General features: G+C 38.6%; 1 protein-coding gene across 4 annotated transcripts in view; it reads right to left on the bottom strand.

The window, feature by feature from the left end:
* PRDM1 (PR/SET domain 1) overlaps nt 1-17,529 on the bottom strand; it is a 101,570-nt gene that overhangs the window by 47,974 nt on the left and 36,067 nt on the right. For 3 of the 4 annotated variants that reach the window (XM_085574947.1, XM_085574948.1, XM_085574946.1), the window contains exon 4: nt 14,281-14,353. The exons of the other annotated variant lie outside the window; for it this stretch is intronic. The gene's annotated coding sequence lies outside the window, so the exon portion shown is untranslated. The remainder of the gene's footprint in view (nt 1-14,280; nt 14,354-17,529) is intronic. 4 annotated transcript variants of the gene reach the window in all.

Below are 17,529 nucleotides of genomic sequence, written 5' to 3'. Positions count from 1 at the left end.
CTCCAAGGTCTCTCTTGGTCCTTGGTAGCTTTAGCAAGGTGCTGGTGAGGCACTGGAGGGCAGCTGAGCCCTGGCCACAGCACAGCACAGGGAGGTGGACCACAGCACAGGGAGGAGAAAACCCAACCACTGGGCTGTAGAAACTGGTGCTGTCGATCCTGCCGTACTGGACAAGTGGAGAGGTAATAGCTGGCAGTGCTAATGATGCCATGAAAACTACTTACGGACAAGGCAAAAGAGCAAGTTAAGCATCTGCAAGTTCTCTCAGTGCTGGTTAGACAGTGATAGAAAGTTTATCCCCAAGAGCTTTCTCCTCACTGAGGTGTTGAGTTAACTGGAGGTGACCTCTCACTGACCCACAGGCAGCATCTGCAAGTGGTGTGTGGCGGTGGTGGCCAGGAAGCACTTTGGCCAGGAAACACTTCTCCCGAACAGTGCCTTTCAAAATACCACTCTGAAAAGCAACAGCTGAGGTGAGCCAGGAGTCAGCCAATCAGCCCTGTCCAGCATGGAGGAGTCCATGCAATCTCCCTTCACCCTCCTGTGGATTTCATCCATCTTCATTCACTTTTTCTTGCTGCCATTTTCCTCTGTCTTTTCAAATTTGGGACACTGGTAGCTATCCATTATCTTGTTTCTTACCATCCATGCAGCTAAGAGTTAAAACTTTCAATCAATGAATACCACATCAGTTGTTATTTAGGCATTCTTTTAATCACTGCATTTTTTTCTCAGGTATTTCTTGAGCAAAACAGGGTTTACTACATTATTACAGTTAAGAAATCTAAGAGAGAAATATCTCAATGCAATTACTAAGTGCCACTCTGGGTAACCACAAAATAACTTGTTAATGAAAACTCTAAATAGGAATGAAAATATAACTGAGGTATAAAGAAAGTAACTGTCCAAACCATTTGATTTTAAGCAAGTATGAACAAACCCTTTCATTGTGTACCCTTTTTGTCAATAAAAAGGGTGAAGACATGAAGCAGCAGGACTTAACGCTTCCACAACAAACAATGGTGCAAACACCAAGAGATTTTCCAATTTCCAGCTATAACAAACCATTTAGCTCTGGGTAATTCCAATAATTTTAGTCATCAGCTTTCAAAACTACGTAACTCATATTCAGTTGACATGAATTTTGAGTAATCTTGTTACCACGTCTGGTTAAGAGAAGACAGATAATAATATATTTTGGTTTCACAGTAGGGAGCGGAAAAGCTATCTCTTCCTCTCCACTTCTCAGTGATTCAGGAAGAACAGGGGAGAAATGGAGCTGTTGTGAGGGGAGAGAATTAGTGTGGGAGATGAAAAGGCAAACAGGAGTCCTGGTAGCAGATTTGGGCACAGGATCATGTTCACCATTCTAAGAACAGCCCCCAAAATACTAATACCTCAACTTTCCTCCCCGAATATGAGAAGGCAGGCTCTATAGCTTGCATTAGTGAATAACAATGGTGAGGAATGCATGCAAATGTGCAGCTGGTGACAAGAACCTCTCAGCTCAATGGAAAAGACAGAAGGAGTCTGGGATTTTGTGTAAGAGGAAGAGATCTAATGACTTCCCCAAGGTTTAACTGAAAGCAGACAGCAGAGATAGGAGCTGTACCCACAAGTCCTGAATCACAGCCCTTTGTCTCAATCACAGGACCCTCCTTCCCCTTGGATGTTTTGCACTATTTAGGGTAATCAAGAAAGAGACTGCCTTGCCCTCCTAAACTAGGAAGAAGGGCAATGGGTTCCAAAGGAATGACAAACCTTGCTATTGCTCCAGAAGCAGAGTGTTCTTTCCTATGCAGGTCATCTGTGTTGAATCAAGATCAATTTTGATTGCATTAGGTTAGAAAATGCAGAGCCTTTCTTAGAAAAGATGCAAGAGAGCAAGTCTAACCATGCAGCATGCTCTGTTGCAAAGCTTGCGGAGCCAACTCCAAGACACACTAGCTTTGGAAAACTGTAATGTCCCAAGGGATATCAGGGCATCAAGAAAGCAACGCAGATACAGTAACAACCAAGTTAATAAGCTTTACATCTCAGAAAGGCTCATAAATTCGCGTTCAGGGACATACTCACACAGTTTCTAAGGCTACCTCAATTACTACTCATACTGGTGAAGGTTGCTGAACCTTGTTTCATTATGAAATCATGTTCTTTCTTGCTTTCTGTTTTTGCCAAGGTTGGGAAAGGATGTGGTTGTGCTCAGTGTCATGAAGTAAACAGCAAGGATCTATTTTTTTTGAGATTTTTCAGCTAAGAATTTTCCTGAAGAAGAAAACTCTCCCAAGCAAATTCAGACAAGAAATTCATTAGTCTAAGAGGGGCTTTTCCATCACAGCAGTGAGGCAAAAAAAAAAAAAAAAAAAAAAAAAAGCCAGCCTTAGTAAGATAGGCCTCATACATTAGTAAAACAAATTTTCTTATGAAGTTGCCTTTTCTATCAGAAGACTGTGCTGAGTGGCTGAGGAAGACCTAGACTCATCTTTTCTAACAAGTTTTTTAAGGTATTTCTAAGAAATATCACAGTGGTCTAGACTTTCAGATACTTCAAAAGGGTGAATTAGTAAAGCATTATGCAGATTTTTTTTCAGACCATACATAATAAGTATGTATGGCAGACCCTACATAATAAGTTTTCCATCTTTGGAAAAAATTCTAGCTGACTGAGCAGTATACATGCATCTGCATGCCCATGAACTCACACTATTTTCAATATCAAGACCATCTTCAAGCAATTTCTCACTCTTATAACACATTTATCTTATGTAAAACAGATGCATGTCTTTGGGGTAGGCTTTTGTTGTTTAGTCTTAAATTGTGAATACCCTTTTTAATTAAAACGGGAAATACAAATTTCCTCATTTAGTTCCAAGCCTGAAGCCCACTAGCATAAGCAACCATCTGCAGATTCAGCTGGAACCCTTTCAGCATCCCACAATAAGTCTGCTGGTTAAAATAAGAATCTTTGGACATGTATAGACCAGTGCAGCACCACTGAGCTGTGCCCTTGTATATGAGCTGTAGGAAAGCTGAACTAGTAGTGCTGTATCTATCCCGAGTCCTGAAACTCCATCTCCAATTGGAGATAAACAGTTACATTATCACAGTTTAAAAGCTGCAGAGCTGATGATAATGCCACCCTTGTTGGCAATGCCTTTTAATGTCTCTGCTCTATGCTGTGCCTATTGGGATGAAAAACAAAAATGGGAAAAACAGCAAGCATTGCAAATGGAGATTATCAAACTGCACAAGAGGCAAATAGAGGGAGGACACCTAATTATCCTGAATTCAAAATAATTCAGACCTAACTTTCTCATTAAAAATATGTATTTTTAAAAAGTCTTCCCTTTTCTTCACATACCCAAATGAAGGGGAAAGTAGTCATTTCCTTTCCCGATGATGGAAGTGATACCAACTATTATGTCAGTATTAAGTGAACTTCCTCCCATCCATTTCTGTCGGGTTAATGCCATCTGACTCAAATGAGATTATTAAAAGTGGGCTGTTCAGTTCCAACAAAGTAAAAGCTTGCAAGTTTATAGGTACAATTGCTTCAGACCCCTCCTACGGGTGATCAGAGAGGGTGTCTATTGAATGAACTCAAAGAAACACATTTTCACACCTGTCAGGCCTAGATTAATATCCCTGCTAATTGCACTTTAAGAACGGCCAATTAGTTCTAGTTATAGAAGCTTTCATGGGTAAGGGGGCGAAGCAGCCTGTTATCACCATCAGGACTCATTGTTCCTCTGAATAGATTTGTGTCCCAAACTGCTCGTGCCTCAGCGGTTTGACTGGAAGCCCTGCTGCACGCCACTGTAATGACGCCTTAATCCCAGCCCCAAACCCGCTTTAATGATGATAGAGACGACAGAGGTGACCATAAACATAAAAGGAAAATAAACTAGTGCTATGCTGAGATTACAAAGCCAGAAACTTGTTTTCAAGCCAGAAGCGGTTTGCTGAAATTTCTTAATAATCCAAACTTATTTTTCATCTAAAAGAAAATCTTGGTTTTGCTCTAAAGTGACAGTATTTTGTAATAAAACACTTGCTCCAGCAAGAAAAAAAAATCCAGTAATGTGGCTAAATTTGCGAAAGGCTGGTAAGTGAAGTTGTGGCCTTGAAGTGGCAGCCTGAAGAGTGACACTGCAATGCCAACACCACCGGTGGGACACTTGAAAACAAATCAGGGACCAAGGGTTAGTCCAGCCACTGGAACGTGACAGGAAGGCTAGTTAATAAACACCAGCTAACCCCTTCAATTACAGCAATAAATTGTTCAATTGGTTAAATGTCCACAGGTTCTGCCCCAAACACCTCTGTGAACTGTTTAATTAGCAAACTCTTGCATCACTGGACAATCAGATCCCGGTGAGCATGGGGGACGCTGGGTTCCTGGGGAGTGAAGGGCGCTGGTGCCCCATACAGCTCAGCTCCACAGGGTTTGCCTTTGGACCACGCAACCTGCTATGTTTTAACAGCTCTGGAAATTATTCATTCAGTTACACCTATTTTTTAAAAAAACAAAATTAATACTGTGAGGGCAAAATACAGCTTTGTTGCCATTCTTTCCACATCAGTTTTCTGCATTTCGATAAGAAGCCCCACAAATTACAGCTTCTCACCCGCTGCAAGATTAGATAGCTGTGCACGCGAGACAGGTTATGCAGCACAAGAGATACAGAGTACCTGGAAACTGCATGTGGTACAAAACAGACCTCCAGATTAAAAGTCAGCAAGCCTATTTCTTGAAAATATTTAACACACTGAATTGGGAATTATCTCAACAAGAGTTAAGAACATTTGAAACATTGCAAAATGATTTATCATTAAGATTATTGCTGACTGTGAGGAGTATTTAGAGAATATTCACTAAGCATATGCCACAAAAAAAAAATTTAAAAATCATGATACAAACCCACGTTTTTTTAGTAAAATCTATTCTACATAAAACAAACAAAGAAAAAGCCAATAGTTTTTTCCTGAAAAAAACCCCGAATTTAATTTGATCACTAAGGATCAATTCATAGTTAAAGACTCATGTGAGTTGCCTTCACTGGACTTTTAATCACCGTGATAAACCACTGATAGTACATATTGTGTTACCAAGTAAAAACCACACACTGATGCAGTGGAAAAGAATGTGTGGCTTTTAAAAATGTTTGTATTAAAAAGATCCATTTAACAGGAATTTCATGTCTGAGAAACAACTAGCCAAAGGAGATAAGTACTATTTATGTTTAGACAGTGAGGAGAAATTGCATTTCCCTGATGAAGTTTTCTTAATGAACTAAACCCAAGGTAAATTTATCACAGTTGGGAGCAAAAATACATGCAGTGTTTGCCTGTGGAAAGCTGTAAGTGATTGCTCTCTGTCTCTCTAGCAAAATTATTTCTTTGGAAAATTGCTCTAGGCAGAAATGTTCATTTAGAACATGTTTTTTAATAACATTGAAGAAATCTACTATTTTACACTTTTGCCTGAGAGGTTGAGCCTGTATCCTCAAAGGATATCCAAAGAACCGACAGGGCAATTCTGTTTACTGGGGAAGGATGTGGTTGGACTATGCCCTATCATCCACTTGGCAAAAATGCACAAATCATTGAACTAAACTCAGGATGCTTCTGGCTGAACTTGGTGGCTCCTGTGATTTCTCTCCTGAGTACTATGTTCTCCCACTGAGCCACCCAGAGAGCCTCAGCAGTAACTCAAACTCTTAGATTCTCCTCCAGGTACGTACCTGACGGGTCCATATCCAGTTTGGGAAAGCTGTAGTTTCAGCGTTGTTACTGTCTCAGGTTTAAGGACACAAATGGTCTTATTTGGTTGAACATGCACATCTTACACAACTAAGCAAAATAAACTCTTTAAATTTGAGTTCACAGGAAGATTTCTGTAGACTTTTAGCCACTGGGTAAATCTTGTACAGAGCAATTTGAATGCTTAATATTAAAGAAATTGTTCTGTTAAATTGGTGTGTATTAAAAACTGTTCTGTACTGACTATTGCAGAATCCAAGAGTTTAATGTCTGTGCTGCCAGAGCAGACAATGGAGAACTACTCTGGTGGTTTTTGTTTTCTTCTTTTTCTCTTCCCCCCCCACCCTTTTAGTTTTGTAATACTAAGCGAATTAACATCTCTGAAGTCTCGGGGTCTCAGGACAGGCTTTCAGGCGACACCGATTAGCATAGCCTCGCTGAATTAAACAGACTGAAACAATTCAGGCCATTGACAATCCACGGGGGCAGGATGGGGAGAAACTGCAAATTAGGAAAAGAATAGAGGACACAATACCAGCACTGATGTCCTGGCACACAGGCTTTTATTCTGGAGATAGTTTACAAGCAGTTCGTAACCTTTGGACTCCAGACAGTCTGTAGAACCAACAAGAGGAGGTTCAAGATTTGGTCTGAACTTTCCATCCAGCCCCAGCAGTGTCAATATTTGGAGGATGCACAGGAACTCATAAAGTCTCCGTAAAATGGATGTTAGTGAAACAAAACAAAACAAAAAAACCCCTAAACTTGTATTGATAAAAGTCTTTTTGGACTTTGTCACTTTAAGCCAAGAAGGTATCAAGGAGATAAAAATTTAGAACTTTGCTGTGCTTTAAAGATGAGTTTTCCAGAAAAAAATCAATGCATTTTTGTTTAACAAACTTGGAGTTCAAAAGCTGCATTTCTGATTTGCTTCAAAAATTTTGAATTATACATTTAAACTTTCTGCCATTAATAGAATAACATAAATAGAAATGCTGCAAGTGCGACTTTTCTGCCAAAGAAAAAAGTGACTGGAGAATTCATACACCAAAATCATTTATGTTCCAGGCCTGTCAATATTTCATTGATCTGTCTAAAATATGTTAATATCTTTCATTTTGTATTATCAATCAATTCAGTTATCATATCAGACCATACTCTGTCAAGAGAAAATTATTTAAACAAGATAACAAATTAAGATTTTGTACTTTGATAATAATTTTAAAAGACTAATTTTAAAAAATTACAGGTGCATATTTTATTCAGTAAATGCAAGATGATTAAAATAATCATTCTCTATGCTAAAGACTTTCATGTCAACTAGGAAGTGGCATTTACTATTAACTTAGTTGACAGCTTTTGTGCAACTGAAGTAAAATGAAATATACTGTTAATAAATAACACAAAACTAGAAAAAAAAAAGAGTTGCTTTTAAGTCTCTCATAATTTTGTTTCTTGTCACATGTTTAATGCTCTAAGTTACAGGGAGCTCAAGTGAACTAAATGTACTTATGCCGGTGCAAGGGTAACCTAAATGATGAGTGACCAACAATTTTTTAACAAAGAATTTTTATCTGGTCCAAAAAAATAGTTTAAATGCATCAAATAATAAACTTCAGTTCTGAACAGAGGCTTCTACTTAAAATCCATCACTTCATACAAAGCTAGTTTGTTTTCAGATGTGGGTCACTTCATTCCTTAAGGGAGGAAAAGATAGTCTCAAAAATAACCACAAAGAGACAATTTTTGATGCAATTAATGTATCTCCTACTAGTCAGAATCAAAAAATGAAAAACCAGCTTACTCTGCCCATAACTGAAAAAGTGAAACCCACTAGTTTTTGCTCTAGATATGCTTTTAAAGCCATCATTGCTGAGTTCTGCATTTCTACCTGTAGGAACAAGTAGGTTGTTTATTCTCAAAAATACCCCTAGTTTTTTTATTTCAAATGCATAGAGGGGAATTTGTATTTGCCATTAAAAAAACAAAAATGAAACCCCAAACAAACCCACACTACTACAAGTCATCCAGAAACAGTGTTTTTTAAACAGTTCAGATATAAGGTAATAACCCATTTTATAAGCCAAGATGATTAATCGAGGTGATCATACAATGCTATCATTGCAAGAACAGTACTTGGGTGAGAGGTCTCTCACGCACACAAAATGTAGATTTATGCCCTTATGGAATTTCAGAAACTAAGACGGTTATCCCTAATAACAAGCATTTCCCACAAAGTTTTCAAAGCCCCCAGCATACAAGATCCACAGTTTTGACTCACCTTATCTATTAATTTTCTGCCTTGTACAGAAAGCTCAAAGTTTCAGCACTATCTTGCCCCTTCATTCTCCATACAGAGTATCTCCACACTGTAAACTCCTGTGTAAAGCATGATCTTGCATGTTTCTCTGCCCTTTCCCAAAGCCTTGGCACAAAGTTACACCAGCTATCCTGAGAAGCTTCACACTGTGTCAAGCACCTGTTCGGCCCACAGTCAGCTAAAAAATCAAAATAACAGCTGAGTTGAGGTCAGCCACCCTACACACTTCAGAACATACTCAGAAACCCTACTAGCCCCATCCCTCCTGTTTTGAGTGGAAAACAGCAGCTCTAGTAATGCGATGCCTTCCTTCCCTTCCCTGTTTGAGCAGGCAGTGAAAGCCCTCCTGCTGTCTTCTACTCCTAAGAATAAAGCTTTAGTTTCCAACCTGAAGTAGGTTGTCTGCAGAAGTAAGACAACCCATATCTGATAGCGTTTGTTTAAGGAACACAGGTTCGGCAGAGCCAGTTAACTATTAGCTAGTACCCATGCAGATCATATTACACTCACTGCACCTACACTCTGAGCTACCCTTACATGAAGTTTAGTTGAAGAGGAGCACTTGGGTCAATCTTCTCTGAGCATCTCTACAGCAACACAGAACATCATGATGAACACTGACCCAGCTCCAGGCACCAATTCCATGTTTGTAGAAACGATGGTTTTGAAATACCTCACTTAAACCACTCAAATGTTTACTGCCAATACCAAAAACTTCTCAGAAGGAATTCACAGGCACTGAAAACTCTAGATGTTTGCAAATTTAACAGACATCCCTACAACTGGTCCATGCAAACATTCCCCTGCATTCATCCATAACCTGCTCAACTCTACAGGCTGAAAGCTATCTTCCTAAAAAGTAGTGTAAAGTTACCACACTTCTTCAAATACTTTTTCCTAGACTCACACAAGTTAATTATGCTAGTCAGAAAACTACTTAATGCTGCCATTAGTTTGTATCAACCTAAAGCTTGACAAAAACTTCAACTGCAACAAAACTCTATCATGTCACACTAATAATTTTGTCATGCCCAAAGGACAGGATTTATTATTATGGACTTGTACTACAAAACCTTCTAGAAGGCACAAGCAAAAGTACTGTGCCAGGCATCACGATAATGTGCAGAAAGAAACCTCACCAGCTTAAAGAGTTTGAAAGAAGAGAAGTGGCATCACCATCCCTTCACAGGACAAATAGTGTGTATTGAGGCTTAAAAAGATTAAGCCCCTTCTGCAACTTCAGACTTAGCATGGCAGCTATTAATATTATGGAACTTTTTATGCATGCCAAGGTTCACCAGCAGCAGGACTGAAACACAAAGGAATGTCAGCCTCCAGTAATTTAGCCTGAAACAGACACAGGAACACAATGTATATCTCTCCTATGTCCTACCCACGATTTTAACAGCCCCAGCTTCACCCCCTTTTTACACCTACATACCCCTCTCCTTGTGACAGTTGGTGCTACCCTGTTCCTGGTTTATATTAATTCAAGATCCAAATCTAGCACATAGCTTTCCAATCTTCGTAGTACAAATAAGATTAATTTTTAATTTTAAGGCCCTGATTCAGTAAAACATTCAACTACATGCTTAATTCTATCCCTATTCAGTAAAGTACTTAAGTATTTGCTTAATTCTCATTTACTCTGCTGAGACTTGAACATGTGCTTAAAGATAAGCCTCTTCTTAAGTACTTTGCTGAACTAGGGCCTAAACTGTGACCTAGGAGCCAGGAAGAAAAGAAAAAAATAGATCAATACTGTCCAGTGTTATTTCCTCAAAATATTAGGTTATTTGACTGCAAAAGACAAAGAAAAAATAAAAATCATATTGATACAAGTAGTACTTACAGCTAATACAGCTGCTGCATTGGAAGATACCAATTTTATAAAATCTTACTAAAAATATATTGTCAAAAATTCCTTCTTGCTTCCCATTCATATCTATGTATTTCCTTATGGAAATGTGTTGAACCTATCAGTCAGTCTGAGTTCCATGGCTGGAACCTTGAAGTTTTTCAATTTAGTAACCTGACATTTAGGAAAAAAATAAAATTTAGAGCAGAATCTAATTTAATAAGTATGGTTGAATAGAACTGAGTTTTGCATTATCTTAAAAGAAAATTAATGGAGAAGTTGGGAAGATGCTAGGGAAGGACTCTATATAAAAACAAAAGGAGAAAAAACAACAGACTCTGGTACTCTGCTAGAAGAATGGCCTGAGTTTAGTCACCATCAACAGAAACCACATTTATTACATGTACACTGTGTAATACATTTTCTTGTTAAAAGGTCTCATCATGAGTGGATCCTTGGGCCAGTATGGAGATAATACAAAATCAGGATCAAAGAAACCCTTAGCAGGTAGGAAAAATACGTCTAAATATCTAAGCTGAGGCTTAGATAGTAGAGAAGGCAAAATATTATTACAATTTTATCTTTTATAAAAAGGACAAATATATTGGCTAGTGTGGCCAGTGGCTTATTTCTACCTATTTGTCCACCCTATCCTTATCACCCTGATCCATTCCATTAAGCATCTTCCTCCAGCTGTAAGATCCTAAACTGACCAAGCATACCCTTTTAATTGCAGGCTCACTGTTCAAATGAAAGCTACCTTGCTTGCTTCAAGGATATTCAATTCAACTGACATGGCCAGAAAGTACTGGGAAGGTGTAAGTCAGGAAAAGCATCTGCAGATGAAACTTATGTCCTATTTCTTCCAGCAATCTGTCATTTCTTGGCGAAAAATCTGTTGAAGCCCAAGTACTGAAATCAGATACAAGATGCTTTCACTGGGTGTGTGCCCATGCAAATGGAACTCAATGCTCCAGATGAATTCCATCCTTGGAGAAACTGACCCATTGGCATTTTGCCAGGAGAAGAGTCCCTTTTACAAATAAAGACCAAACACATGTCACTGACAGGTCTTCTGTTGGCAGGTCTTTCATGTCAGCTGCTGCTGCTCTTCATTCAGGAACTACACTTCCTCTGTAGCTGGAGTCCCAGTTTTCATCTACCTTTTGATTTCCAGCTAACAGGAATGCTGTTTAATCTGCACAATTCCTAACTTACACATATGCTTAGCTTCATGTACTGTGAATGGTTCCACTGAAGCCTGAATTATGGCACATAAAGCTAAAACATATGCCTAAGCGCTTGCAGGATTGGGACCTGAAAAATGGAGTATTTACAAGCTATTACCCTTTTGATGGATCCCTCCCACTGTAACGATGGATAAAAGTGTTTATTAAAATCTTTGAAGATGAGAGGTACTCTGTAAGTACATGTGTGGGGTAGGGGAAGTGGAAGGACCCAGTGATACAGATTGGCATTGGCTGCCCTGATGTTTGCCATAGAAACCACACATCATTATTAGCAGCTGCAGAATTAAGAAGCTTACACGGTTGAGGTAGTTCCTCATATTATGGACAAGCACAGCCAGATAGCAGAGAATGCAGTTTCTCAGCTCCCACTTCAGTTCAGTGGGAGATGGCAGCAAAAGGAAGATGCCTCATGTGGGCACACCACTCCTTGGAAGTCTCTGTTGCAGCGACACCCATGCTCAAAATGCAGTCACCCCTGCCACCATGGCCTCTCTCTCCTGCCCATGGCCAACACCTGAGCGGATGGCGAAGAGATGAGAAATGTCTAATCTGTATTCCTGTTGTCAGGAGGGTAGGAAAGGTCACCTGGTGTAGAACCAGGTAGCTGCTGTCCCCTCCTGAGCTGCCAGGGCTGTGGAGGTATAAAATATTTTCTGACAAAAAGAAACTGGATCACTTGCCCAGGGGAGCAATAATGTTTATTCTGACGACAATGAAAGATGGCTTTGATCCCCACAGCAGCCACACATCTCTGATTGCAAGCGGCAAGCCCACCTCAACACATTTACAATGCTTGTACCAGCCTCCTTCCTCCTGCCAGGCTGGATGTCAGGCTAATCAGTTTGATCTGACAGATTTTAATTAAATTAATTAAGATCTTTCTGAATGGACTTGATTAGTATTCCACAAAGGAATCCCCCATGAAAAGGAACACTGTCAGGAAAAGCACTAATGTTTTCTCCTCTCATTATGAAAAGTTTCTTAGGTTGTTATTGGATTTTTTACATCATTAATAAAAGAACTTTATAAACACTTAGCATATTATGAGTTTTGACACCCTGTTATATTAGGTTAACAATAGTCTCCTACACACAAAGAGAAGATTTTCATGTCTTCCTTCAAACAATTTTGTTTCTGCCAAATCCAGCATTTCAAATACATGATTTAAAGAGAAATATGAAAAATTGAGACATAAAACAATCCTGACCACTTCTAATCAACCTTCACAGAGCAGCTTCTTGTACAAATATTGGAAAGTCAGCATGTGTAGAAATGAGATGTTGCTAAAACTGTGAGAGACCACCTTGTTCCCTGCTTGGCTTGTGCAAGAACCAAGACCATTTTTGTTCCACTAGACTTGACTAAGATTGTATTGGCATAATTTTCAAAACGTTATATATGCACAAATCCCTCTTTTATCTGTACAGATGAAGGCATCACCTTGCTTTCCATGCCTGCTGTGATCTGCTTGTCTGGGATCAGCTTTTGGGCTGGATATCCCCTGGTGCTGGTAAGTGATAAATGGCCACAGTCACAAGTGGCCACAGTCCACAAGACATCCCACCAGCCAAGACAGGCACAGCCAAGTAGCAGGTCCTGCAGCTAGTAATGACCTCTGCTCTATCACAGGCAGCCAAAAGGATGTGTGCCGCAGAAGCCTATTAAAAAGTGACATGGAATCCCAGGTTCACAAATAGAAAAGCTCATTGTACTCTACTCTGCTTATAGTAAGGGCATCCTTGACTACATGATAACCACTAAAATGCAGTTAATTCTTACCACTAGTTTATATTCAATGTACTTTGAAAGTTGAATTTATTTCTAAATATTTTTTAACTTTCCCTTGTATAGCAGGCAGAAAATGGACTTCTCTACCCACTTTTTTCTTTTTAATCCCCCATTTTACCCTACTTTGTAGGTTTAGTTCAATAGCAAATGAAACTTCCAATGAATTGCAAAGGATTTTTAATTCAATCTGAGAGGAAGTAGCAGTGATCTTGTTGTGACTGAAAGGAGTTCAGATAGTGAAAAAAACACTACTTCATCCACCAATACTTCCTTTTTCCCTGAAGCCAGAATGGTCATTCAGAATACTTTATCTGGAAGGGTCAAATGATGGTGAAGTCTATTAAATTTTTTTCTGACAAAGGCTGAACAGGGGAAGGGAACTCTTCTAAGGTGGGAAGATAATATATTTGGAATGAAAGTCAAAATGAAGGAGATAAAAAAAGCACTATGAAAAGGACAGGAAAAGGATAGAAAAAATAGGCAAAAAGATTGAAGGCATAAACTAGAGAGACAAGATTAAGACACAAGGTATTCTGAGAGATAGACTGAATGAGATGAAACAAGAAAGAAGACTGATGTCCCCCAAAGAATGAAAATATTCTGAAAAAGAGAAAGCAGTGATGACAGGAGATTACCTTATAAAATAAGAAAGAGGGAAGAAAAACAAAAGGCCATTTTAATTTTTAATCCATGACTCCACTTTGTTTTTAATTTTAAATTTTTTTCAACATGTCTGTTCTGCTATACATGTCACAAAAAAGTCTTGTGTTCTGATAAGTCAGCCCCCATTTACTACAGAGTTTCAACAAACAAATGCTATTACATCTTATCTGCTGATTAGTCTGACTCCAGCAGACACAAATGCATTTTCTGGTGTTATTTTAATTAGTCTCATGGCTTCCTGAAGTTCAAATTCATTTATTCTGAGTGTGAGCCAATATCTAAAGTCTTCTTATTGTACTTAGATTAGATTCACATGTCGATGTACAAATGCCGTTCTCAAAACCATACCTTGTTGCAGCATCTGTTGCTGTTTTATTCTCATGACCACACTCAGACAAGAAATAGAAGTTGGCTAAAATGTAATTTTGTCACTTGATTTCAACAGAAACATCTATTTTGAGGCATTTTAGGCTGTTTTAAAAATGCTTCAAGCAAAAAAGGCAGATAAACAAATAGGCATAGATTTGCCTCTGCCAGAAACAAACAAAAAAAGGTTTTCCTTAATAAATTATATAAAGAAAGATAGGATGCAATAAAAAAGACATAGCCAGGAAGAAAAAAGAATTCAGTTGACTGACCTTCAAGTTCCCTCTGCTCTTTCATTAACTGTCCACTGAGGTGATCCCTGGCCAAATACGGGCAATTCAGAGCCTGTCATAGAATTACAAGATGAATTAGGGACTGCTGCCACAAATTTACAGCTACCAAGGCCTCTGCTGATTGCTTTTTCCCAGACTTGAAAGTAATTTCACTGGAAACACTCTTACCGTGGCCCCAAGATCAGCATCAGACAAATGAGGAACGGGAATAACACTTTTCCCTTCCAATTATCGGGTGATTTTTTTCTCCTCTGTGATTTGTACGCAAATAGACATAATTTAAACCAGTGTGACATGAAAATGCCAGATCTAACATGGACTGTTTGCTTCCTGAAAAACTTCCCAGTAAAACATGAGTTTTCAATTTCCTTGCAGAAAGGTGACTCCTGTATTTTTTCTTTAATTTCTGACTGGCAGAGCTTGTTAAATAACTACAATTATCAGCCTGAATAATTACTGACTCACTTCACAATCAATTGAAAAGCTAATGCAGTTGAAACTGTACACAGATAGCTCACTACAGGTGAGTAACTTCACATGCATGAGTAGTGTCACTGCACTCGTGGCATAACTCATGTGCATAAGTATTTGCAAAACCGGGGCCTCAGATTGTAAACTCACTGAAGCAGAAACCAGATCTTATCTGCCTGTAAAGCACCTGGCACTGCACCTATCTTTGCCACTACATAAATTAATTATCATTAGCATCTGAATTTTGTCAGCTCCAGCGTTCTCCTCCAAGCTCAAACACTGAATTTCTCACCAGAGAAGTATTGGTCCACAGCAGAGGATAGTAATATGTGCATGAATATTTAACTATTGTGGCATTTAATGTAGAATTATTTCAAAAATTTTAACACAAGATGAACATGTGTAAGACATCTGAAAAACTTCTAAGTCTGAGGTATGGGTGGGGTGAGGGAAAATTTTAAAGGTAAAAAATATACAGAATTGAAATCTTGAAATGCTTTGACCTTTAAACGGAACCTTCCTCCCCTCCTGAGGTTTAAGATAAGTTCAGCAAACAAAATTTCACCCTAGGCTTGACACATAATCTCCTAAATTACTAAAGAAATAAATAAACACTTTTTCCTTTAAAAAATCCAGCATAATTTCAAAAGAAAGACCGACACCAATTTTCGTAACTGTTGGTGTAGGTTGTACATACAAGCTTACCAACAATGTAAAGCCTTCAGATTTTAACAGGAAATAGATAGTTAGAATGAAACTGTTGTGAAATAGCACCTTGAAGATAAGGAACTCTGGACAAGATGACTTTTGGTCATCTGAAGAAAAGAAGAGTCATCTTCCTTAATCATTTCAGACTGATTGCTTCAGTTTGGTAATCTCACATTTCAATAGGTTTTTACTGCTGAACCTACAGAAACAGGGAATGGGACAGGAGGGGATGTGAGAGGGCAGGACTGGAAGTGCCAGTCAGTTCACTCAACCCTTCCCAAAAAACCCCAAACAAACCAAAAACACCCTACACAAACAAATCTCAGTCATGAGCTAATAAGTCAAAATGAAAAAAAAAAAAAAAAAAACCCCACCAAGTGCTATGCAGTTTGTCTTCTCCTTGGAAAAGAAAATTGAAGGGAGCATTTTGGTGTTTGATGGTTTCCTGTTAAGTAAATCTTATTCAAGACAGCAGCTGGCTTTGATGCATTTAGGGGTATTCATTGCCACTCTTTCTTCTCTGCTTTCTCTTTCAACTTTCTAGTCTTTGCTAGTGGACTATTTAGATAGCTCCTTCAACAGGCACAAAGTACTGCAGTGAACAGTGAAAGCTACTGCATGTTCATCAAACCAAAACTAAACTGAAATTGGGAAAAAAAAATAAAACTGATCAAAAATTTGAAAGGATTAAGCTCTTCACTTATTTGTCTAGGTAAGACAGGAATCCTATCTTATGAACACCGTGCCAGCAAAGACATTATAACTGTAATCACAAATACTCTGATTAACTTACATATTGCACAAAAAGTATTGCCTCATTAAAATTAAAAAAGAAACTGCGTTATTTTTTATTCTAGTCTGAGACCTGCTTGGATATGTATGGACACAGGAGCTCTTTACTTGCTACCTTATGACATTGCTATTTAAAAGCTGCTTTTCTTTTATTGTCCCCAAAATCACAAAAGCTCCACAAGTCAGTTTCTGGTAGCACATCTTTTCTTGAATTCTTAGGTGGGTCCACAAAAAAAACAAAAAACAAACAAAAAAAAAAAAAAAAACAAAAAAAAAAAAAAACCCAAAACAAAACAAAACAAAAAAACACCTTGAAGAAATTTCAGCATTTTTGCAGGAGTGTGATGCCAAAGTACTTTAAGTCAAAGAAAGAATAGTGTTTTTCATGTCCATGACAAAAGGGAAGGAATACCAAATTAAATCTGTCACAAAAAGATTTACAGAAATAATTGTATGATTAAAATACAAACAATGGCAATGAAATAGAATCTATTCTAAATCTTTACTCTTTCCCTTTTTTGTGTTGTGTAATAGAAAACTGAATACACTCAAGATACCTCACCCCAGAGAGAAGAGTTTTTCCTCACACAACATCCACTACTTTGCATCTAATAACTATGTACATTTTTAAAAAAAGAGAAAAGGATTTAACTCCCAAGAGTGACAAAAAGTACAGCTGATAACTTGACTACGAAAGCACTTCCTTAAATTGTACATCATCTTGAGGGCTTCATCAATCTCAAGAAGCTATCCTTGGTGGTAGCTACTACACAGCTCTTTCTTCCCGTGGAAAACACTGAGTGGAAACCTCACCTTGGATATAGGTCAGGACATCAAGTGTGGTCTGCTGGTCAGTGCCTAGGGCAGGTGTGAACAAGGGCCAGCTGGTCGCTTTCACGCTGAGACCTGCGCCAACACTTCAGAGTCTTTATGAAGTGAGAAAGTAGAGCAGAAGCTCAGAGAGTACATCTTTTAAGCAGGATATTTAGGAGCCTCTGCAATCCTTTTACCAGACACACAAATGCAACCTCGGCTGCTTGCTGGGTTTATTTTCCCTCCCCTCTAAAAATACTAACCCTTCTTCTGAACTAGTTGGAAGGGACTTGTGAAGGGGTGGAGTAAGGGAAATCAGTGCACAAGTCACCTTTCAGCCACCTATGACATCAGCTTGCTGCCCTGATTCCTTCATTAATACCTCTGAGCTGAAAACAATGGGGCTACCATTAAGCACCACACAGTTCGAGATAAGAAAGCCCT

Source organism: Lonchura striata, chromosome 3 (assembly GCF_050655825.1).
Source record: "Lonchura striata isolate lonStrDom1 chromosome 3, ASM5065582v1, whole genome shotgun sequence".
NCBI classification, from domain to species: domain Eukaryota; kingdom Metazoa; phylum Chordata; class Aves; order Passeriformes; family Estrildidae; genus Lonchura; species Lonchura striata.
Note: the sequence above shows the minus strand (reverse complement) of the source record. Positions and strands in the feature narration are given on the sequence as shown.